The sequence below is a fragment of the Camelus ferus genome, chromosome 17, assembly GCF_009834535.1.
Source record: "Camelus ferus isolate YT-003-E chromosome 17, BCGSAC_Cfer_1.0, whole genome shotgun sequence".
Classification (NCBI taxonomy): Eukaryota; Metazoa; Chordata; class Mammalia; order Artiodactyla; family Camelidae; genus Camelus; species Camelus ferus.
Window position 1 is genome coordinate 520650 of NC_045712.1, and position 25834 is coordinate 546483.

The window sequence follows — 25834 nt, forward strand, 5'->3', positions numbered from 1 at the left end:
CAAAGCAAAATTAAAACTTAAAACTGGTTGAAAGCTTAGAAGAATAACAGAAAGAGGTCAAAAGTTAGAGCCAGAAAAAAGAGACACCTGAGAAATACTAATCAACATAAAGGGAATCACTCAAGCCTCCCTCAGGTTCATAGGTACCTGAAACCCACCTTGGCCTGACAGTTACCAGCTCTGGGCCTGAGCGAAACACTCAGTCCCCCGGAATCTTCGTTCACTCACCTGTGAATGTGAGGAACTGATCCCTCCTTCCATCCAGGCCAATTTGTATTGACTGCTGTGCCACGGGTACTGGTCAAGCCACCTGAGGTCCGTCAGGGAACAAATAAGGATCCTTGTCCCTGTAGGACTGAGGAGGAGCAGAACATAAACTACAGTCGTGACAGTCATGTGAAATATATGGTATTCTAGAAGGTGATAGAAATAATATGATCAGGGAGAGGGGGTTTCTGGGGCAGAGACAAGGGTAAGGCAGTTTCCAGGTTAAAATGAGATGGCCAGAGCTGGGCTCACTGAGGACCTTGAGAAGGGGGTGCTAGTAGCTGAGCTTCCTCTAACACAGCACCGCACACTGGGTGATGCGAACCACAGAGGCTCACTGTCTCACAGCCCTGGGTGCGGGGAGTCTGCAGGCAGGGTGTCAGAGGGCTGGTTCCTCCTGAGGGCTGGGAGGGAGAGGCTGGTCCAGGTCTCTCTCCTTGGCTTGGAGACGACCGTCTTCTCTCCACATCTCATCACGTCATCTCCCATGTACACGTGTCTCTGTGTCCACATTGCCCCTTTTTATCAGGACACAAATCATATGGGATTAGGGCCCACCCTAATGACCTCATCTTAATCAATGACATCAGCAACAAACCTATTTCCAAATGAGGTCATGTTCTTTAGTCCTGGGGGTTAGGACTTCAGCATATGAGTTGGACAGAGACCGGCCAGGGCAACAGGCCTGTGGGTGCATGTCTGATGTCCCCAAGGGCCAGCAGGGAGGCCAGCGTGGCTGGAGCGGAGTGAGCCAGGGAGAAAACCGGAGATGAGCTCAGCTTGGGGAGGGGGAGGAAAGCTGTAAGGTCACTGTAAGGACTCTTGCTTCTTCACTGAGTGAAATGAGAAGCCAATGCTGGATTTTGAGCAGAGAAGTATCAAACTCGGGGTCTCACCCACGCCAGACTTAGGTGATGAGGATGAAAGTATTTAGGCTTTTGAGCTGATAACAGTTAGACTACATGTTGGACTTTGAGTTGATGGTGTAGTAAATGAGAATCTGGAGGGTGTTGGGATGAGGTGGATGCATTTTGCATGTGGGATGTACATGAATCTGTGGGGCCAAAGGAAGAATGTTGTAGAATAATGGCCCCCAATATGTCCACGGTCGGATCCTTAGAACCTGTTAATATGTCACTGTGCATGGCAAAAGGAATCTCTGCAGATGTGACTGTCAAGGATCTTGGGATGGGAGATCACATGTGGGTAAGCAAACGTCATCACGGAGGTCCTTAGGGGAGAGAAGCAGAATGGTCAGAGACAGAGATGTGAAGTGGCAGCAGAGGTCACAGTGACACAGGGCCCTGGGCCAAGGAGCGTGAGCAACTCTGCAAGCTGGGAAGGGTAGGTATTGTATGGAATGTAACCCTGACCACACATTTTTTTTAGCCCACTGACATTGACTTTGCACTTCTGCATCCTAGAACAGTGAGACAATGAATGTGTATTGCTTTAAGCAACTGATTTTGTGGTCCTTTGTTACAACAGCAATAGGAAAGGAACTCAGGAACCAACATGAACATGAACCACAGGCTGCCTGCTGTCCTGGCAGGAAGTTCTTGGTCTTTGACCCAGGACAGAGTTCTCCTGTTTGCTGGCAGCATCCACAAAACTGCATCTTGCTAACTTGCTAGCTTGCAAGAGGGGTCAAATCTTAACCCTGCATAGTTCTTGATATTTAGTTAATAAAAATGATGGTATCATCATAGGTATTTTTCCATCTTTTAAATACCCTTCAGTCTTCTAATAAAGCTACTTCTAAGTAAGAGCTCATGTAAATAGTTTTGCATCTTTAATAATAAATAAGCTTACCCGTCCCCTGCACCTCACCGCACCTGCCTCCCAGGAACAAGCTGACCTGGAGAAGGGCTTCTGGCTTCTTGGGCAGCAGAGGTCGCTCCCAGGCCACGCCTCGGGGGAGAGCGGAGCAAACTGCTGGCTCCCACGCTGGCAGCCCCTATACCCCCATTGCCACCGCAAACTAACGCCACCGCCCCCGCTCCCCGCCTGAGCAAGCTGATACACAGGGACTGGTGTATCCGGTGTGAAAGAAAATACTGCAACCATATCAATAAAAAATGCTGAAACCAGGTCATCAGTGGCTGTCACCACCACCCCAGTGAGGACAGACCGGCAGCCCAGCCTCTGCAGCCACTCATAATGGTGCCCTCTGAGCAGACTCAGAATAAGAAAGGACAGGGTACTGGCCCTAGATAGCTAGGTGCTTGTCAAGGGAATGAATTCAATAAGCCCAAATGTTTGCTTCCTCCCATACATAGAAATGCACTAAATTCTTTAACTCGACATGCCTGGTTCTCTGTAGATAAGAAGCAATCTTTTATTGTTCCAACTACCTGGCCTTTGTTGTAAAGCTCCTATATATCCTAGCTCCTCCCCTACCTCTTCAGAGCAGTCCCCCAGAGCGATCTGAGAGGCTGTCATCCTGCCTTGAGTCCTCCCACCAAATAAAACATAACTCTCAACTTTCAGGCTGTGCATTTATTTCAGTTGACAGTTTTGGTGACCACGAAGGGACCCAGAGCAGACTTCTCTCCTTCGCTTGAACTCTCCAAGGAACTACAGCCTTGGTACCAGCAGTGGCCCTTTGTGCCCATGAGCCTCCTTGGGGGGTCCAGATGAATTTAGGGTGAGTCTCTTCTGGATCTCGGATCTCCCACATTGGTTGATGATCCTGAGTTTTATTTGGCGGTATATCCAGGTACATGGCCCTCCAGTTGAAAGATACTGGGGGGAATTACCCACCCAGTGGAGACTTCCGAGGTGGGGGAGGGGCTGGTTGAAAGATACTGGGAAATGCCCACTCAGTGGAGACATCCTGGGTGAGGCTGGTTGAAAGATACTGGGGTCTGGACTGAGTGGTTAGGTAAGAGGCTGCTCTAACACTTTCCTCAATTTGGCTACCTCCATTGAATTTGTTGGGATAAAAGTAAAACTCTTATGAGAAAACTTTCAACTCAAATAATGGGACCCTCCTCCTGGCTGGTAACAGCTTTCTCAGGTGACTGAGAAACTTGCAGGAGTGGTAGGGGCAAAGGCCTCATGTCGCTTAGGTGTCCCTGCGGGAAAACCTACTAGCAATTTTATTCTGACAACCCGACCTTAAAATGGGATATAGAACTTTCAAAACAAAAGAAAAAGAAATGACAGGTTGCCAGCCTCCAACTAATAACCCAGCCAGATTTACGTGCATACAAAACTTACAACATTAATTGGGAATTAAAAAAAAAAAATTCTTACCCTGAAAGTAACTAGCCAGGCCTGATAAAAATATTTTCTGGAATTCTGACCTTATAAAAACAAAAGCCCCTTTAGGGGGAACTTGGATTTCTCTTCCTGTGTCCTTGAAATGTAGATGTTTTGTCTTTCTCTGGGTGTTTTATGTGTGTGTATGTGTGTATATACGTGTTTCCTTTTTTTAAAAGAAAACTTGGACTCTGCCATGCAAAGGTACAAGTATTCTGTACATATGGCGGTCAAGGAAATAAACTGAGATTCTCAAAAATTCTTTGATTGTACCAATTCTCAGGCATTTTCCATTTTAACCTTTGTTTCATCAGCCTGGGCCCCAAAGGCCTTTACCTTTTGGGGAGCAAACTTTTGAATTTTATTTAGGCAACACCCCCACTCTCATGTGGAAAAGCCTCTTCATCTTATTGGTTTAAAATCACTATATATATATTAATTGATGGCCATATGATGGATCCTTTAATTTGGAAAAACTTCTAAATTGGTGAAAGTTAAGAGCTCTCATTATAAACAGCTGTTTTATTGGTACCTATTAAAATCAATCAACTTTAAAGGTGGAAAAATATATCTAATGGTTAACCTAACAACTTAGTTAAAAAAAAAAAAAAGGTTTGAAAAGCTACATTTGTGTTTTTCCTTTCCTCTCAGTGGTTTTAGAGATGCTAATAAAAACATTAGAATAATTAATGTTAATTAGGTTGAGTAACTGGAAAAAGAAATGTAAAAATGTCAAAAGATTTTTTTCTTGACTAACAAACAAACAAACAAACAAACAAAAAGGCTTACCCTGGGTTTAACTTATAACTAACTTATAACTCAAGGAAAAGAGATCTTACTAATATGCCTTCTGGAAGCATTTGAAGACATGATAAAGTAAACCTTAAAGTTTTAAAACATGGAATTCTTTGTTTAGAGCTCTTCTCACTGATACAGAAAAGCAAATTAAGGAGATACAATTGGGCCTGCGTGACAGAGCAGTTCTCTGGGCAACTGGAAGCAACTGTCTGTGTCTTTCAGATCAGAAATGTAAATACAGCAAACAGTGACCTAGGACTGAGCCTAATTAGCTCAAAGAGATAAAACTTAAGACCAAAGAAACTTTTGGCATTTTAGAACTCAGAACTCTGACGGGTCCTTCAGAGTTTGTCAAGAAATCTTAAATGTCTTTTTCATCAATAGTAAGCCTTAGTGATTTGAGCAAGCAAATTCAGCTTACTCCAACTGTTATTTACAAGCAGTAAATTTATATTGTAATACCTAACTCCTAAGTAAGTTTTAAAGTGAAGCTTTGACATCTCTAGCTTTTGTCTGTTTATAAGTCTTTGTACATATTATACATTTGAGATATTTCTACTGCTAAAAAAAAAATCAAAGTCAAAGAGCTCTGCTTAACTGATGTAAAAATAAGAGCTTACAAATTAAGTATTTTTAAAATAAAAACTGTCAAAATTGACTTTCAGGGTCACGTCAACTGGAAAATAATACATATTAACCTAATGCTTGGTATTAAGTTTAGTTTAAGTTTGTTCTAGTTAATATAGACAAATTTAGAGTCATCAATACTAAGTATAATAACTTTACTGTACCTAGGTTTAATGAAAGTCAAATAAGATCCTGTTATATGTGTCGCAGATTCGTCAAAATAATAATAATAGTAATGTGGTGTGATAAAATTCTAAGTAAATTAAATGCTAATGAGATGAGACGTTTTGGGTAAATTTTTAAAAAAATTTATTTTTAAAAATGTATGCTTAAGATAATCTCTAAATGTTTGGTATCTTTAAATTCTAGAGTTGTGCTAAATTAAGTTAAATGATGGGAGTTTATTAAATAGCTATGCCATTTTCAGATAAAATAAGATTGAAATATGAATTGCTTAACATTTGACTTCCTCTCACAGAGAAACTAAAGGTGTTTAAAAGTATTAATAAATGTTTGGCGCCACCCTGAAGTATTCTCTACTATTAAGGGAAATCTCTCAGTATCCTAGGAAAATAAGGTGAATGTGTAAAGGAAGATATAAGGAATGGAATTATGTTTTGTTAATGGAAAATAGTAACTTTGTCCTGAAGCTGGTTACTTCTGAATGAAAGAGAAAATAAGGGACAAAATAATATGACTATAGAAAGTTGTGGAAGGCTTGTGGAAGAGGAACCCTGAGGAAAGAGTTTTGTACGTGGTCACGATTGGCTAAGTTTAGAATCAATTTGGTCAAAGTAAATAAATCTTAGAAATAACCCGGTAAAAGACTCGATTTGGTTTTCTCTCTTTTAAATGAACAAAGTTTTCTTAAAATGTTAATCTGCCTTCAGTAACAGATTGTAAATCTACTCATACCCCTTAAGTGATCTGTTATGTCTTTACGTTTGAAATATTTTCTTGTTAATGAATAAGTACTCTTCCACAGTAATTTATACTTTTATCTGACCAAGTGTTTTAAAACCTTTTAACAAGCTTCCCAAATGTCAATTTCTGATTAAAGTTCTTTTGATCTCCAGTTAACTTTGGGATGCTACAGAGGGCCCCTGAAACATCCCAAAGAGAGATTTTAAAGTAGTAAGTTTCATGTGGTATGTTAAATAACATGGGAAGTATTGTCAAATGAATAATAAATCTTCCTAGGTTATATTGTATGAGAAAATATTAATATAGGTATTCTAGAATTTATATGGACTCCCTAAAATTCTGGTGTATCTGAAATGTTACCAGTCATAATTCTGGTTATTGTGACCAGGTTTCTTTATTGATTACAGTGTAATGGTGTTTAAACATGCTTTTAAATCTTTTGTCACTTATAACAGTTATTGCTTTATTCTGATGATTTTACAAAATGCTTTCTCTTCAAGGAGATTTACTGGTTTCTAATAAAATTAAAACTATCGCACTGAACTAAACTTGGTAAGAAATGTTAAAGATCTAATGAAAACTCTGATTTCATAACACTGTTAACAAAAGGATTAGTTCATGGGACTGAGTAAACTGCTGAATATGGTTATAATTTTTGATTTTGTCTGAAATATTGCTGGCTTTAATCTGTTCCCAGACATAAAGAAACTCTTCTCCTTAAGCTAGTTATGACTCACAGCAATTTGATGAATTATACCTATGTAAGCAGACTTGGAACAGTTATCTTTTCTCTCTGTCTGATCCCTCCAGAGACTGGGAACTCTTTAGGTCCCCAGTGGCTCTATCAGATAAATTAAAAAGATAATCTCCTAACAGATATAGGAATCTAAAGGTATTTTAGGACCTTAAAGAGAAAACAATTTACCTAAATGTATAAGGCAAAAATCTATGACAACCCCTTGACATGGCTTTCCTGGCCTTAGGAAACCTTATTCACATTCTAGCCTGAGACTCCTTATTAAAAGTTCCAACACAGCCAATTTAAAAGTGCCTATATGATCAAATAATTAGACCTAACTTGTAAACAAATTAATCTTGATTTGACTATATTTGATAAAAATGAGGGAACTTTAGAGAGGAAAAGATTATATTTTAGTGAATATTAAATTCTACTTGTGTTAATTGAGGTCTATATTTACTAAGACTCTTCCCAGATCATTCCTTGCTGTTATGTTACATTGCTGCAAAGTCTAATTGAATTATTAAAAGGACACTGTATGTTTGTTTCTGAAGCTCAGTAATCTATCCTTGGGTAAAGATCCAATGCCCCATCACCTACAACCAGGGGATTATACATACTGGAACAGACATGACTTAAAGAACTGTCTCCAACCTGAATGAAAGGACCCTTTACCAGGTACTCTTAACTAGACCATGCACAGTGAAAGCTAAAGGAAATTGACTTTTGGATGAGTTTCCAGTCAGAGAGAGCCCCTGCAGTGGACTGACCTATAGGGCACTGCTCACCTTAAAACAATGCTCAAATGAAGAAAAGGCTACCAGGCCAGGATGAGAAGAAGATGACATCTGAGGTAGACAGCTGACCCAAGACACCGGACAAGGCCTGTATAATAATTACTTTGATATTTGTTCACACCTTTGATTATGAACTAATCCAATTGTTAGGTTTATGGTAAATTAACTATGTCTAGTACTTCTGTGTTACCTTGGTGGGTTTCCCTACTCCAAGCTCTAACTAGATAGCCCTCAGAAGATTTATTCTAAAAAGGAATGATAGTTCTGTGTAGGCAACTATTGACAGTACAAGGCGGGAGACCTCATCTGGCCAATTAAAAATACCTGCTCTGAACCTGACCATAAATATAAATTTTCTTATAAGATTACTCAAGCTCAATCAGAAACACAAGCAAAATTTTAACCCTAAAATGTAACTTCTCGACTATTAAATCCTTACTTGTGACTTTATTAACGTTACTAGCTGTATTACTTATATCCTGTCTATTTTATAAAATTGTTGTCTCCTCCATTTCCCAGTGTGTAACTAGGCCTCCAACAAGATTGATGATGGCTAAACAACTTGAGAAAATAGAAAAAATTATAACCCTGCATAAAATAATTGTAATAGTTTGATTCTAGGTATGGGAATGAGCAACGAGGGGTAAACAATCTTCTGGATCATAATAGACTAGTAAGACAGGAGATCCAGAGAATTTTTAGTATCAACAGGGCCTGATCCAAAACTGGCGCTTTGAGTGGCATGTCAACAGATTCTTCACCTGATCTAGGAATGAGCCTTCCTAGCACCGTGGGACAAAATTGGTCACGAAATGTCTCCCAAAATGTTGGTCAAATTTAGGACCAAGTGGGAGCACTGTGGACAAAAATACTACAATGCGAGTGAAAATACTGCAAACATATCAGTAAACAAAGATTGCTGACACCAAGTCATCAGCGGCTGCCGCCACCCCCCAGTGGGGACAGGCCTGCAGCCCAGCCTTTGCAGCCACTCACAATGGTGCCCTCTGAGTGGACTCAGAATAAGAAAGGACAGGATACTGGCCCTAGATAGCTAGGTGCTTGTCAAAGGAATGAATTCACTGAGCCCAAATGTTTGCTTCCTCCCATACATAGAAAAGCACTAAATTCTTTAACTTGAGATGCCTGGTTTTCTTTAAATAAGAAGCATCCTTTTATCATTCCAACTACCTGGTCTTTGTTGTAAAGCTCCTATATATCCTAGCTCCTCCCCTACCTCTTCGGAGCAGTCCCTCAGAGCGATCTGAGAGGCTGTCATCCAGGCTCGAGTCTTCCCAGCTAAATAAAACATAACTCTTAACTTTTAGGCTGTGCATTTATTTCAGTCGACAGTTTTAACATCATAATTCCATGTGAGAGGACTGAGGGCTTGGAATGCGCACATAGGAAAGAAACAGTTTTCATAGAAATTAAGGCTGCAAGTTTCTTCAAGTTGCAAAGTCATCTGTATTAGAGTTAAAATAACAAACAAAACATTTCACATTGTGAGCTATGACACACATACAGAAAAGGGTATAAAGCATCTCTAACTTGCACTCAGGAGAAGACAGGAAATATGGCTGATGCCCAGAAGTGTGTCCTTCCCACTGGCAGTAAGCTCTCCCTCTGGGGCTGGGGGCATCTGCTCCTCTGTGGCTCATGGTAACCATGTCCTTGCTTTTTGTTATATCTTCATACTCAATATATGCATCTAAAAACAAGAGGATTTAATTTTAGAATGCAGGGAAGTGAAATCACCCCATATGCGTTCATTTTGTCACAGCATTGAGTTTGTGAGCTTCATCCACGTACAGCAATAAAACGTTCAACTGTATTTCACTATAAAAATACATTATATGAATATACTGTAGTTTATTAACCCATTCTACTGTTGCAGACCCTCGGCTGTGTGTCTGACTCCAGTCAGTCAAATAGGAACTGTAACAGTTATTTTAATGGAGATATTTTATTTTATTCATTTCAAACAGCTGTATTTAGGTGCAATTGTTATACAATTGATGTACGTATTGAATATATACAATTTGATGAGTTTGAACATTATGCATACCCTCATGAAACCATCACCAACAATCAAGGTAATAGATATTTCCATTACCCCCAAAAGTTTCATTGTGCCTTTTTGTTGTTGCCATTGTAAGAACCCTTAGTAGAAGACAAACCCTCTGAATGAGTTTTTAACTGCTCAATACAATATTAACTATTGGATCTCTAGAATTTATTCACCTTGCATAACTGAAACTTGATACTCATTGGCAGACAATTCCCCATTCCCCCTCCCCCACAGTCACTGGCGAGCACCATTCTACTCTCTGCTTCTATGAGTGTGCCTAGAGTCTTCATAGAAGTGGAGTCACGCAGTATCCATCCTTCTGTGACTGGCTTATTTCACTAAGCATAATGTCCTCTGGGTTCACTCATGTAGGGGAGATATTTGAAAACACAGAATTGGTTAAACAAACAACGGAGGACTAAAAAGGCAAAAAGCAAACAGTGAGGCAACACAGAAGTGGAAATTGCAAGAAGCAGCTGTCACCTCTGGAGCTTGAGAAACGAAATGAAGGGGTTGGGGTTTCAGAACCTAGAAGCTTAGATGTCAGGGTTGGTTCACAGAGTGTAGAAGGAAACTGCAGATGAGAACCAACTGGTGCTTGAAGAGAGGGCTCTGCGGGCAATTATAAAGTCGTGTCCTAGGCAAGAGGAAACACCCAGGCTTTACAGAAATTATGAACATGGCTCTATGTCGATGCTAATTTCTGGGACCCAAAGCACCACTAATATCCACCAGACAGCTTGGAGCTGTATCATACAGGTGATAAATTACATTCTGGGCTGAGACTGTCCTTCAGTGGACTCAATGTGACCATGGATCTAACCTGTGATTACTGAACATATAATGGTAATAAACACACTAAAAAAGTGGTATGATCCACTGCATGATCTCCGCAGACTGGGGAGTGAGGGAGGCCTGCTATAGGAGGAAGAGCCAAGTGGAAGCCCTGAGACCTTCTCCCTGGGATGGTCTGGTAGGCAGAATTCTAATCAATCTTTCAGGCCTTTGCCATCTGCTGTGCATACCCTGTAAAATCTCCTCACCTTGAGTGTGGGCAGGACCAGTGAAGATGATAGAATATCATTCTCATTAGATTACTAATCAGTTGACTGAGTTAATGAAAAGGGAAACCATCCTAGGTGACCCAGACATAATCAGGTGAACTCTTCAGAAGTTTGAGCATCAGAGAGATGCTGCCTTGAAGATGCAGCCCCTGCGAGTTTTATAGCTGAGAGGAAATGAGTTCTGCTAATAGCCACATGAGCTGGAAAGAGGACCCCAAGCCTTAAATGGGATGCCAAACTTTTTGACACCATGATTTCAGTCATGAGAGACCTTGAGCAGTGTACCCCGCTGTGCCAAGCCCAGATTCCTGACATGCCTAACTGTCAGATAATAAATGAGTATTGTTTTAAGGTGCCAAGTGTGTGGTACATTGTTACTTAGCAGTAGAAAACTAATGCAAATAGTAAAGCAAAAGTAATGCCAACATTCTGCAGGTAGTTTGCAGAGGGTAGTGTGAAGATTTGAAAAATGCAGGGCTAGTTGTCTTTATCAATCTTCCTTTAATCACCTGTTTGCTCTGTGCAGAAGGATGCAGATATTGGAGCATGCAGTAGTTTATTGAAACTTAATCAAATGGGGACTCTAATTGCAATTCTTATTTCATATCTGGTATATTTACTGGAGAAAATACAGAAACATTCTTCGAACTGTTGTTGGAATTTTAACAAGAACACGCATGCCTTCGACTGTGCTGACAGCAATGGCATTCCTTGGAATGCTTCAAAGACTATATAAGTGGTTTTCAGTATATTTCATCATTTTTGACCAGAAGTGGAACAACTTCATAAAACACATATCAAATCTGACCTTTTGTACACTCTTAGGTATACAATGGTAATTCCCATGAAATATTGAACATAAAGAATTCTTTTTAAAAACATTGCTAAATGGAACCCAGTTGTATATAAAAAGAATAATACAGCATGACCAATTTGGTATTATCCCAGATATGTAAAGTTTGACTTTAGAAAATGTATCAGTATAACACACAAACAGATTAAAAAATAAAAAAACATATAACTTCAATAAATGCATAAGAACATCTGATAAAATTCAAAATCATTTTATGATACAAAACCAAAAGCAAAACCCCCCTTCCCAAGCTAGAAATAGAAATTTCTTAATCTGATGGAAGATATTAGCAACAAAATCCATAGCAAACAGTGTAATTAATGATGAAATAGTGAACATTTTCCATTTTTATGTTTAAGAACAAGACAAGCAGGCCTACTATGACTATTTCTATTCAATATGAAATAGAGGGCCTTCTCAAATAATTATTAGGATTAATAGAGTTTAGCAAGGTGGTTGACTATTATGTCAATACACAAAATTCAATATACAGAGTATATTGTATACACAGAATATATTGACTACAATGTCAATACATAGAAATAAATATATATCATGTCAATATACTGTAACCAAATGTTTTCCTATATACCAAGAAGAAATAGTAGGTAATTACCTTTTTAAACACACACCATGTACAATAGCATAACAAATCAAATATTTAGAAATATAACTAACAATAGCTAAAAGAATTCTCTAGGAAGAAATATGATAAAATTTAAAGAGGGACATTCGAAAAGGCCTCAATTAAATAGGGAGTAAAATTCCAGATTGAAAGGCTCAATATTATAAATATATTAATTCTCCCTTAACTGATAATATATCAGTTCAATCAAGATTCCATCAAGATTGAAGATTTGATATAATATATCAGGATTCAATATAATATCAATAAAAATACTAATTTTTTTCTTGGAATTTGCAATTTATATGGAAATGCAAAAGGCCAAGAAACTAAAAATGCTTTTGAAGAACAAATTGTTCCATCCCGTTTCCTCAACAGCTATGTCATTCTTTAATGGTTGTGCCCTGCCCCCTGCCCTCCTGTCTCGATGGTATTCTACATAGAATGGAATGATGGATGTGAAACAGCACATGTTGAAGAGAATTACTCAGAGGTGCAGGCAGGAGCAGCTGTACCTGCTATTGTAGCATCATGGCTACCATCTTGCATGTTGGCATTCTTCTAACAAAAATCCTAAAATTATAGTTTTGTCACCCATTATTAAGAAATATAGTAATGTTCATGACTTCCACTAAGACTCGTGAATTCTCTACAGTCACGGCTTGAACTTTTGTTTCCCCAAGTTTTCTAGGCTGATCCAGTTGAGAACATATTTGAACAGAATCTAAAGATCAAGTTTTACATCAGTTCTGGGTCCACATCTCCATCTTCATACAGTGGAGATGAAGCAGACACAGTTAAGGTGCCTCCCTGGGGTAGTTTTGCTTTATAACTTTTCACTTGCAAAGAGAGAATGACTCCTATCAGAAATAGTGCCGTTTCTCTCCTAATCAAATGTGTTGCTTGGTTTAGGAACAGTCTATAGTGAATATTGAGTTTACCTAATAACACAGGAAGATTTGAAACTCAAATGAGAAAACTGTTCCTGAAAATTAGTGAAAAAAGACAAAATTCTACCAAAATTCTACAAACTTCTTGAACAAAGAATTTAATGATGGGCTCCTACTATGAAGTGAGGATTTAAAAGAGCAGAGGGCACAATTCAGTGAACTATGGAATGGTCAGTAAAACTTGTGGTGCAAAGCACGAGGGGATATGGTCTGGAGTGGACAATATCCTTGCTATTTAGATTGCTTTAATTAATATTAGAGTCATGCTATAATAGGAACATTTTATGTAATCATCATAACATTGTCTGGTATTAGATATAATTAGTAAGGTATTAAAATGCATTTGTGACTGCACTTATTAAAATTAGAGGTAACTTCATACCTCCTACATGATGGTACATGAAATAACTATTTATTGGCCCTTCATGTTATTCAGAGGGCATGACACTACAAAAGGAAATATTTTTCTCCAGAGGCCAAAGGGTTTAGTGTCACCCAGACCATATTATCCCTCTTCAAAGATGCTGTTCCCTTCCTTCTTTGTGTCTCACTTATGATGATTAATCTGGGCAGCACAAGTTTTGTTGCCCACTTTGGAATCCTGAGGGCAGGCAGAAAGTTCTCATGAGGGTATGCAGTTTTGTTTGGAAAACTTCAGTCTGGTTTATAGCCAAGCCAGACCTTGTTTTCAAATCCTGCTCAGAGCCTCTAAAATTTTGATAGCTTTATTTTATCTTATTGATTTAAAATTTTAATATTAATTTAAACATTTTAATTTCCATCACACAGGAAGGTATAAAAAATAATCTATCACAACCTATATACCTACTACACACAAATTTAGTAAAACAGTTGCCATTTTTGTTTCAGATAAAAAAAAAACACTGAATAGTGGAGTCCTATTTCTTTACAACTTATTTTCTTCACACTGTTTATTCATGTCAAGACCACTCATTCATTTTTAATTGCTGTGTAGTATTCCAGTGTATAAATATACTTAAGTTCACATAACCATGCTCCTTTTGAAGAATTAATGCCTATTTTCCATATTATAATTTCTCTATTATAATGAGCCTGTTGGGACCTGCTTGCCTATATACATATGGGATAATTTACTAGCTATTGTCTAGTAGAAATGCATATTTTCAATGTAAGATTTTGCCAACTGAGTGGTTTAATTTTTTTGAAACAATCATAAATTTTACAGAAATATTTCAAGCACAGTATAAATTTATTTTTCTCAGACTATTTGAAGTTGCCATTTGATTCTCCATCACCTTGAATAATGCTTTTTCTTGTACTTCTTACAAATAAGAATGTTCATCTACATTGTCATATATATATATATGTATGTATGTACACACACACACACACTATAACCATCATTGCTAACATTGATACATTACTATCATCTAACCCTCCGATCCCTTCAAGATTCACCAACTGTCCCCACATGACCATTATAACAAAAGAATACACTGAAGGGAATGCAAAATGGTACAGCCACTTTGGAAAACAGTTTGGCGGTTTCCCATGCAACCCTGCAATCATGCACCTTGATATTTACTCAAATGAAATAAAAACTTACATCCACAAAAAATTCTGTGCATATATAGCAACTTTATTCATAATTGCCAAAACTTGGATGCAACCAAGATGTCCTTCATAAGTGAATGGATAAATAAACTGTGGTATAATATTGAGACAATGGAATATTATACAGTGATAAAAAGAAATGAGTTATGAAGACATGAAAAGACATGGAGGACCCTTAAATGCATATGACTAAGTGGTTGAAGCCAATTTGAAAGGGCTATATATTATATAATACTTTACTCCCCATTAACATTTATAAGCATCCAATTCTTTCCATTTCAAAATATATTTTTTATTATTTCCTAGGAAATGAAAATTTTTATTTCAATATAGACAGCTAAATTTTATATGACTTTGAAGTCTAATTTAAAAATGTATTCTAAATTATCTGAGCATATTTTTAAATTATTAGTGTTCACAAAACCTTACTGAACCCTCTAATTGATTTTAATATATTCCTACATACTTACGGTCATAAATCCCTTCTACATTTATAAGACAAGTAGTCCAAAAAGCTTTTGAAGATTCTAATCATATACCTACTTATTAAAAGTATCCTTCAAATATGTTTATGATCAATATTCTCCTTCTAATGTAGTCTGCATGATATGACACACATTTTAAAATAGCCAAATTGAAATAAAGTATATGAACTGTACATATATTTCATTTGTAGAAACTGAAGGTGTATATTTAAATTACTTAAAGTATATTTTCTGCACTGTGAGGATTTTAGTTTTCCTGTGTTTCTGTCTAACCCATATAATTATTTTGCCTTACTTGAGAAATAATTTAATTCTTAAAATTTTGGTGATACAGACTGCTTGCCTTTATTTATTTTAATCTCCTTGATTCAGGTTACAGATTCCACTCACCTTCCAGTTCACATACCAACAATAAAGAGAAAAGAATATCACAGTAGAATCCTCTTTCCAACAAAGGTACTTGATTAAGTTAAAAAGTTAGCAGGTCTTTGAAAACTGAGAAGTTGGTTTTGATCTTCAACTCACTCCTCCCTCCCTCCCTTTCTTCCTTCTTCCTTCCTTCCTTCCTTCCTTCCTTCCTTCCTTCCTTCCTTCCTTCCTTTTCTGTTGGAGACTTCTGGTTAAACACAGCAGACTCAAAAATGCATACTTTTTAAATGAAACCCACTAAACCAATAAAAAGAATAGTCAAGTAAGTCAACATAATTTTGGAAGATGGAAGAGGCTGAGTGAGGGGTTATGAGGGCTGGGAAATCTGGATATCAAGTGCTTAGAGAGGGCTTGCCAAAAAGTCAAAAGACAATTAGTATCTCAGAAGCCTAGAAGGATTCACGGATGAGGGGTACTAAGTCCTTCCGGAGGCAGGGGTGATGTGTAGTGTGGAAAACAGGGGAGTAAACTGAGGATATGAATAAAAGCAAGATGCTCCCATGTACACACAGTGCCCATAGCAGGGACGGCAGTCTGTCCACTTTACAGATGAGGAAACAGAGACACAAAGAAAGGGAGAAAATTTACCAACTATTATTTGGAAGTACCAGATTTTGTTATAATTTACATATTGCTAATATATGACAACAATAATTTCAGGTCAGAGAGGCATGGTACAGAAATAGAAAATCCATAGTGGATTGCCCACTTGTTGACAATTCTGGGAAGACATCTGGAGTTTTAGCTATCAGGGTATCAGTTAGAAATTTCAGGGTGCCTTCTGTCTCAAAGATATAATACAGCCTGCTTCATAGTATTGTTCCAATCTCTGGAGAATGTTATTTTTTATTGATAGTAGAAAGTGAAATACATAATTTGCTCTAGAGATAATATTTTGAAATTATTCTTTCTTTTTAATGAAGGGATAGAAACCATGTTAATTTTGTTAACCCTCTTCAATAAAAATATTTTACACAGGCAATTCTGAATCCATTCATTCTTAAGGAATTATTTGAAGGATTTATCAATGTACAATTTTTAAAAATCAAGATATATCAGCAAAAATAAAGCCCAGGCTTTATTTATTTGGTTCCAAGTTGTATTAATGAATAGTTGATGACCACTAAATAATTCTCCTTCTCCTCATTCTCCTCCCACTTCCCATCTTGGGAAAATTGGGATCACTTTAATTTACAGTATGAAGTGATTAGAGGCAAGCATCCTAAGTGCTGGTGAGAAAGTAGGGAGCTGATTTTCCTTGCATATAAAATGATATTTAGGGTAGGGTGGGTAAAAGGAATCACCAGAATAACAATTTTAATGTTATTTATTTGTTATTTTTAAAGTGTAGTCAGTTACAATGTGTCAATTTCTGGTGTACAGCACAAAGTCCCTAGTCATGAATACATAAACACATAATTGTTTCATAATCTTTTTCAATAAAGTTTATCATAAGATTTTGAATATAGTTCCCTATGCTATAGAGAAGAAGATTGTTTTTAATCTATTTTTATATAAAGTGGTTAATATTTGCAAATATCAAACTCCCCAATTTATCCATTCCCATCCACTTTCCACAGTAAAAATAAAATCACTTACTACATATATGAGTGTTATTTAACATCAACATGGATATGCAAATTGTATATGCATACACTGTATCAAGACAGTATGGGTAATTATTACACATCAGTCCTAGAAGTGAACTCTAAAAGCTACCAGAAGCATTTATGGACACATTTATATGGACCTTCTTTCCCCTTAAGTAAAATCCTGGGTGCAGGATATCTAGGGGTAGAATTTGTAGGCTTAAATTAATTTTTCCAATGCATAAGTACCATTAAAACAATCCATCATTGATATAAGGGCTCCTGTTTCTCAATATCATCCAAAATAGGCAGCATTGTTCTCATAGCTATCATGGATCTAGATGTTTTTCACAGTAAGTCTAAATAGAAATGCGTTCTTTGGGTTTCCTTGGGTATTTCTCAAGCAAATTGTTGCCCATTGATTCACCAACCAGAGCCCAGGAGGACTCAATGAGACAAATGTGCACCACACGCACTATGGAAGCCCAGGTGTTATTTCATGGTTCTAATCGGTGAGTCCAATGCACCAATTGAACCTGGGCAAACTGTTTTCTTCATCACAGTAGTCGGCTGCTGATTTATCAATTCACTGTTTTTGTACATATAGACTTGGCAAGCTGGTACCCAACATTGGCAACAGTGGTTTGTAGTTAGATTCTAGATGGTTTAAGAAATGATTTTATTTGGATACAAACCTCATAATATCTAATCAATCTATGAAGCATTTCAAAGGCTGCAAGTATGATATAAACACAATGGCAGACCTGGAGTCTTTCGACCCTCTCTCTCACTATGGATGCTCTAAATGGACGTCTAAACAAGAAGCACAATTCTGTGATTGATATCTTAAAAAAATAGTGTCGATTTATCAGTGCCCAGATGGTGGAGTGTAAGTGGACTTCTAGCTCACCCAGTCCCATGTATACGGCAAGACATGCATCCACTTACCCACCCATTTGCTCAAGATACCTGCTGATCGTTGGTGGAACATCTCTTATTTCAAAAGACAGAAAGAGTCCTGACAAAATCTGGTAGGAGAAAATAGAAAAGTAGAACGTCAATCAGTGCAGGCCCTGATATTGGGTGGTGGTCGGGGACAGCAAAACGGGAGATGCTCTTTTACTGGGAAACACATAATGGACAAGATAGCAGGGATCGAAGGGGATCCCTTGAGGCTGAGAGGAGTGCACAGCAGATGCTTAGCTGTGAGAAGTGAAAAGGACCAGCACAAAATAGGCCAGCAATCGATCCCCAGAACTTGACTCGAGCTGGCAATGGTGAGCTAGGAATGGCTGCTAAAGCTGAGGGAGAAGGCTAAGGCTGACAGCACAGAAGCAGTCTAACTGGTTGGAGTGAGCTGTTGGCTGTAGATGGTGCTCTGTACAGAACAGAACAGAACTGGTTAACCCCAGATCAAAAACCAACAGTCATCGTGGGCCTGGTGGTGACTATCTAGGTATCCTATGGCCATAGCCACTGTCTGTGCTGGTCCTGGGCTCAATGTGCCATTTTCTGAATAGAGGAGAAGGAGGGCTCAAACATCCATCATCATTTTGCTTCGAGTGTTCTGGGGGAAGTTGGGGAAAAGTAGAATCCAGAGCCAGATAATCTGCAACTTCATCAGCAGGACTGAGATAAGGTTTGGAGTCCCAGACAGAGGGTGTGGACTTGCTCTGCTGCTGTCTTTGTGGTCCCTCACATCTCGGAGGAGAGAGCAAGGAGCAGGGTGCTTGTGCACATCAGGGGAAGGGGAAGCCTTTCCATCAGGCTTGCTTAACATAGGAAAATGCAACAAATGGTGATGACGCTGACCTGGTACTTCCCTGATGATCCAGATGAAGGACTGCTGGGTGATTGCACCAGGACCTAGGGCCTGATTTTATTAGACTGTTTTCACTGGTGGTTGTGTGGCCAGGGAACCTGTGGGTCACCAGAGTAGGGTGCTGACCTTCCCGTGGCAAAACAAGGGCAAGGGCACTGTCAAGAAAGAGTATTGGAAAATGTCCAACTCCACATATCACACACTGCAGCCCAGAGAACGTTTGGTAGCCAGAATTCCAACCAAAAAGGAGTAGGCTCTCTGCCACAGTCAAAGCTGTGATAAACACCTAGCCAAAACGAGGCTCTGCTAAACGACAAGAGTGAGTGACCATCACAAAAGTTATGCAGGCAATTAAAGAAAGAAGAGGCAATGCTCACAGAAGCATCAATCCACACCCAAAGCAGTCCTCACGGTAATATTATGAACTGTGCATGACCTACATAGAAAAGCTGCCACTTCAAACATACCCTTCAACTCAAAAAGAGATAACTGATAATCTTTAAGCCAGAGAGACATAGAGATGTAATCAAATGAAAAAGAAGAAGAACCATCCCCGATTAAAAAAGAGAGAAAGCACCTTAAAGAATGAACAATGAATTAGAACCAAAACTCCATAAGAACTTTACTTGAAAAAAGAGGTGAGAAAAACACTGAAGGAAGAAGAAAGGCTATGAATAAAAATTCAGAATACTATAAAATGAGAACAGCAACTCTAAAGAGGAGCCAAATATAACCAGGAAACACAATGGATGAGGTAACTGCCTTGTTAAAAATGGTCAAATCAGACTAGAAAATGCAGAGGAACAAAGAATTGTCTCAGAATAGAGGATAAGGGAAATCACACTATCAGAACGTGACATAGAGAAGCAAGTGAAAACCAATGGAAGCCATGCATTTCAAACCTGGGATAATAAGAAGTATGCCATTCTATGAATCATAGGGGCCCCAGATGGAAAAGAAAGAGAAAAGGATTTGGAAAAGGAAACTGAAGGAATCAGACTAACATTTCCCAAACTGAAGAAAGAATCAGCTCTCCCAATACAGGAAACACAGTGGGACCCAAACAAGATAAACACCAAGAGACCTACAACAAGACATGCTGTCATGAAAAGGACCCAATTTCATGATAAAGAAACGATTCTAAGTGCACCAAAATTAAAACAAGTGAGTCACAAGAGAACCTCCATCAGGCATTCAGCAGATTTTTCAACACAAACTTTGCAGGCCAAGGAGGGATTTCACAGAGAGTCAAATCCCTGAATGAGAAGAACGTGCAACCTAGCATAACCTATGCCACAAGACAATCCTTTAGAATAACAGAAGAGATCAAGGGTTTCACAGACACGCAAACACCGAAAGAATTTTGCAATAATAAACTTATCCTGCAAGAAAGATTGAGAATTTTAGAAGCAGGATGATCTAGAAATGAGAAAACCATCATTGGAAAGGCAATAACGGCAAGAAGTTGCAAGAGAATAAGCATGAAGATGAAAAACACGGCATCAAAATCAGTAAGGATGGGAGAGGGAAGCAGGAAAATAGAGATTTGTTTCCATTCTATTTAGGATGTGTTTGAGATTATATGACAATCTGTTTAAAGACAACAGAGAGAGAAATGGGTTAATATATTTGAGAAACAGGGTGACCACAGACCAAAACCACACAATAGACTCACAAAAACCAAAAGGAAACCAAGGTAATAAAAAAGGAAATACTTAAAAGGCACTCAAGCTGTATTTAAGACACATCGACCCAATATTACTGCTGGCAAATATTCTTCACACATGGTAAATGACATCAGATAATTACAAAAATGATGCATGCATAAATACACAAACTGTGAATTTATAGTAACGCAAATGGTACTAACACAAATATCTATTATTAAAAGAAGGGATAAATACATAGTTTGTGATACACTCTTACATGCCCTACATACAGAATGAATGCATGGCATATTCAGCAATACGACCAGCATGAATGTCATATTCATATAAAAAAGATGTAGCACTCAAAAACAGCACTGAGAGAAAATAAACAGCCACTAAACTCTACATTGGGATTGATTTCATTTATATGAAATTCAGATTTGCATATTCCTGACTTCCAATTCAATGGATTCATACAATATGCGGTAATTAATGTCTGTATTCTTTCACTTAAAAATGTTCTCATGTCCGTTCATTCATTCACAAAAAGTTGCTCCTGAACTGGAAGGAAATATTCAAGAATTTCTTCTTACACATTTTGTATTAATGTCGTACTTATAAAGCATACATGGAAAAATATTCCCTCAATGCATTTCTCAAATTTTGAACGTTCAAAGTTCAATATGTTTCTGAAATAAATTTGCTTGTAAGGGTAAACTACGATAAAATTTCAAAATTATTCCCAACACTAATGAAGGAAAACAGGGAGCAATGGAAAGGGCTCCAGCAACCGGAACAGGATCTCAGGCGGCAATCTCAAGCCCGACTATTTGGGCGACGCTAAGTACTAGCTTCACCTTGAAACAGCTTCTCATCTGAAAGACAGCTCTCTGTGCCATTTCCTCTCTGCAGGTGCCTGTTCAGGTAATATGAGATAACATACCTAGCTCAGTATCTGAAATTGTTTGCTCCCTCCATTCAACAAAAAAGACACACTCCCATGAAGGCAGAGGTGGAAGGGAGCTTAAAGCTTCACAAGTCTCCGTAAGCCCAAAAGACAAAAGGTGGTTGGATCTACTTGAAAAAAATAACTAAATAGCAACATCGTAACCCCGATCCCAGGGAAGATTCTGAGGGATCTCAAGCCACCCTGGGAGCCTGCACTTGCTTCTCCAAGAACCCCAACTGGGCTGCATACACACTGAGCGCTAAAGCTTTAGAAGGAAAAGCCCACAGTCATTGTGCTAAGACATCTAGATGCCCATCTACTAGTAGGAAAGCTCAGTCGGGCTCAAAGCGGGGCAGTGGCAGGGGGAGCATCAACTTAGGTCATAAACCAAATGACACTTGAAGAAATCAAGACAGCGATGCTGACTTACCATTCCTGAAACGCGAACACTACCATAGCAGAATCCATTTGGAAACTTCAGGTTTGAAACATTCCACACCAACACTGATGCCACTGCAGGTTTTTAAGAAAGCTTACTCAGGAGAGCACCACTGGCACCGCGGAAGGTGCTGAAGCTAAGCTGTCAGCGGGAAACACAGGCGAGGGGCCTAAAAGAGACGATGATCCCGGCTTTCTGCACACACGCCCCTGCCAACCGATTTCCCGACCATGGCCGCAACGGTCTTGATCATCTGAAGGAATTGGCGGCTTCACTCGGGGTGGTCAAGGGAAGGCCACGAGGGGTTCACCCTGGGGCGGTGGCTCAAGTTCCCGTCCTGGGGGTCACGAAGGGCCCCACCGGGGCGAGGCCCCCACGCCCTGTGCCCCTCCCCGACTCCCCGCGCTGAGCGAGGGCCGACCTGGAAGCTGCGGGAGCAAAGCCCCAGCAAGAGCGGCCAGGCCCTTCACCAGACTCTGGACGCGCAGAAGGCGGGGCGGCTTGGCGGGGGTCGGGGTCGGCGCTGGAATCAGGGTCGAGGGTCTTAGGCCAAGGCCGCGGCTGTGAAAGCCTAGGTCGGGTGGGAAGCTGCGCGGGGGTGGGCGGCCGGCACACGGGATGCAGACAATCACGACATCACGCCACAGGAGCCTTCCCAGATGTACTAGAGTTTGCTGTAGGGCGGCCCCACGTCGCACGCCTGCCCGCGGACCATGTTGGAGACCGTGTTCCCCTCCGTCGCCAACGCCGCCGCTGCTGCAGCCGCAGCCGCAGCAGCCGAAGCCTCAACCGCCGCTGCCGCCGCTGCCGCCTCCATGGAAACCGACACGGACGCCACCGGCGCCACCAAAGCGCTGGGCTCGCCCCTACGCTGCCGCCGCTCGGCTCAAGCTGCGACTGCCAAAGGGACCGCGCCGCTGCCTGTGCAGCCGCCGCCGCTGGCAGTTGGAAGGAGGGACAGCGCCACTCAGAAGAGCCCCGGGCCACAGGGAACAACTGCCTCCTGCCTGCCTGCCTGATCAAGGGGCGGGCCGGCCGCCGAGGCAGGGGAGTGGCCGAGGAGGGCACCTGGGCGGGGCTGGGCTTCGTGCACGGGGAGTGGCTCCTTCGGCCAGGGGGCGGGGCTGCGCTCTCAGGGCCAAGACAAGTGTGTGAACTGTCATTCACCCAGATTTGTATTCCCTCCTAAAATAGTTCTTACTTCCAAATACGACCAGTTTTCAGAAGAACAGCATGCCCAGCAGGGACAGCACGGGCTGAGACGTCCGTGTTCCCCAGGACTGGTTAGGAGCCGGGTTCCAGGTTGAGGGGTGTGTATGCCTCAGTCACCCTCGATGGGGGCTGGCTGAGTCCCCACGTTGTCAGGGAAGGGGAATTGACCCGCTCGTAAGGTTCAGATGAGCCTTCAATGAGGGACAGGAGCCCAGCAGAGAAGCAGACAACTGCTGTGTCCCAGAATCCCCCAGTCCCCCTCCCAAACTGCCTAGTCTCCATCACAGCGTGTTCTGGACCACCTCTCCAGCCTTTCCTCCTCACCCCACCTCACATGCTCGGAAACTTCGTGGACATGGCCTGCCTATCACCGCTGCTTCCCCCCTGGACAGTGCGCCTTTTCCAGGGTCGGCGTTCAGATTTTCAGGCACTTATGAATGTTTTGGTTTTGTGAGTGTGTCATTGAGGGGATTGCGGTGAAGAATGGTGCGTTTAAATATCACTATACGAATTCAATCAGGTACATGAGTTGAAGGCATCCATTTCCCGAAGGGGACGGGGCAGAGAATGCAGACAGCCAGTGAGGGGACCCGACACTTTACCCAGTAAATGATGACTCTCTCTGGGACGCCAGTGGTAATATGTGGCCCTGATTTGCCCCTTCTTTTACAAGGACCTTGGGAACGTCAAAGGTGACATCACCCTGGGTCAAATCCTAGACGATGGCAGTGATTTGCCCAGACAGTCAGACCATTGGTGGTGGCAAGGGGTTGCAACTTGACCTGCAATGATTTGCTTCTAATGTACCTGTCTCAATTTCTCTCATCTTGCCTACATATGGTTACAGAAAAAGAGAGATCGGCACACGGATCAGAGCAAAGGGGCGCTTGCCAAGACCAGGGCAGAAGACCCCGATGCCAGACCAGCCCCGACTGTCCCATCCGACAAAAAGCCCCTGATCAGTATCCACAAGAGCGCTCATCACTTGCCTCAATCTGATCCACTGGACAGCTTCCGGCCCCTTGCCGCTGCAGCCCCTCCTCTGGCCCCCAGCTTCTTTGTGCCTTGTGATCCCAGTGGTGGCTGGGTGGGAGAGCATTTGATGCTCCTGGAGGTCCAGCCCGCCCCGGCTTCGCAGGGAGCCGAGAACCCTCCACATCCGGGAACAGACCCGGCGGCACCACAGCAGGGCCGAGTCCAGGAGGGGGTCTCGCACCCATGCACGAGGCACTCACGCCGTCCGCCCACGGAGGGGCCTGCCCGCACAGCAGCCTGCACCCTGGCATGGCAGCACGCCCTCAGCCTGTCCCCCGCAGCGCTCCTCCACACACCGGGCAGCATCCGGCTCAGCCACGCAGCCCCCACGCGCCAATTCTGCAGCCCGAACAGGCCGAGACACACCTGTGGCAGGAGCAGGATCCAACGGATCAGCTCACGTCTCCTCCGCTCCACCCGCAGCCCCAGACCTCAGGCGCCAGAGGCTCAGGAAGCCTTTTAGATGAACTCTTGTCAGACGCCAGCCTTCTGGAAAAGGCACAACCTTTCCTGAGCGACGGCACCCCGGAAGAGGGACTTTGGCCAACCCTGGAAGAACCCCTCAGTGACGACGAATTCCAGGCCCTCCTGGACATGCTGCCAGGCTCGCCAGGGCCTCAGGAAAGCCTTTGGTCGAGCCCAATTCAGGCCTCCTTCCCTGGGATGCCGAGCCACGGCTGAGAAAAAAGGACGAGGAACCAGCCACTCTCCTAGGGCTCGGCAGCAAGGGCAAGGCGCCCAGACTGCCGGCGCCACTGCGTGGCCTCCCTCAGCCTTGCCGTGCTGCCCGTGTGCTCTCAGGATGCACGGGCACCAGGAGGGGCATCCTCCCTGATGTCGGAAAGGATGCTAGCATGCCAAACGACAAGAGGACCGCCCAAGTCCTCTTGGTTTGGAGGTCGATTTGCGGGTTCTCTGTGACATTGCCTTGATCCAATAAAGCTGGCTTGGAACTCAACGCAAAGTCTTTGGCTCTGTTTTGGTCCCCTTGTAGTCTGTGCACCAGCATCCATGCCACTCCTCACAGATTCACCATGTCCAAATTTGCCTGGGACTGCATGGGAACGGGGTCGGGGGCCCTTGATAAGAAGCCAGCTTCTACTTGCAAACTAGATTCTCTTGGAATCCCTACAACAATGAAGCCCCGTCACTGGAATTCTGGGAGCAATGGAGCTTCCATTCGGGCCAGTACAGGGGAGCACCATTACACAAGTCTCCTAGCACTTTTCTTGGTTCCCAGATTATAGCCAGATTATTATCAGCAGGGCTCAAATTAACCAAGGTGCTGGGGATATTAGGCAGGCAATCAATCTCTCTCTCTCCCTTACGCCCTCCATCCCTACCTCCCTATCTCACTTGTCTCCTTCTGCCTCTCTCTTGTTCTCTCTCTCCCTCTCCCCCTTTCTTATGGTCTCTTTGCCACAAACACTTATAGCACACACATGGCCACACAAACACACAAGCATCGTTTGAACCAAGTGCTTCTATAATTAGACTCATCCCCAAATGTTGCTGAAGAAGCTCGTAGTCTCCATCTCAGTGCACATGGCTGAGTTTCATGAACCAGGGTGGCACTAAAGACGGCCCATTATGTGTTTTGGGTTTCCATGTTTCGAGGGTCTAGGGCCTAGGCTCAGCTAAAATGTCATG

General features: G+C 41.5%; 1 long non-coding RNA gene across 1 annotated transcript; it reads right to left on the reverse strand.

The window, feature by feature from the left end:
- Positions 1 to 267: 267 nt before the first annotated feature.
- On the reverse strand, positions 268 to 22385 carry LOC106729229. The gene is made up of 4 exons (XR_001365614.2): positions 21929 to 22385; positions 18027 to 18106; positions 8968 to 9127; positions 268 to 355 (listed from the first exon to the last, which is right to left on the reverse strand). It is a non-coding gene; the product is annotated as an uncharacterized LOC106729229 (long non-coding RNA).
- Between the last annotated feature and the right edge of the window lie 3449 nt (positions 22386 to 25834).